We start from the raw sequence: 349 nt of genomic DNA, 5'->3' as shown, positions 1-349 counted from the left end.
TGAAGGATTATCCCTTGACCTCGCCACGTCACTAACCGCCTGCCGGAGCGTGAGTAAACTTTGATTATCGAAACTTGGCCGCGTTTTCATATCAAGTTCCTCACTTTAGAATCCCCGAGTCAAAAAACAGCGTTCGAAGTCCCTGCTCACGTCGATAAAATCTAGACATTTAAAGGAAACTTGTGAGAGATGCGTCCCCAAAGGAGGGCCTTGGGGGGAGGGGGGGTGGACTCTTCCCAGCATGGGCGGCGCCGATGATGGATCTCTCCTTTCAGAGAGCGCAGGGGGGGGCGTACGGGCGGCACCTCCGCCCTCGTAAAATATCTACACTTCCTGGACACGAAAGGAC

This window comes from Penaeus monodon, chromosome 21 (genome assembly GCF_015228065.2).
Source record: "Penaeus monodon isolate SGIC_2016 chromosome 21, NSTDA_Pmon_1, whole genome shotgun sequence".
NCBI classification, from domain to species: Eukaryota; Metazoa; Arthropoda; class Malacostraca; order Decapoda; family Penaeidae; genus Penaeus; species Penaeus monodon.
This window is presented reverse-complemented; position numbering follows the sequence as displayed.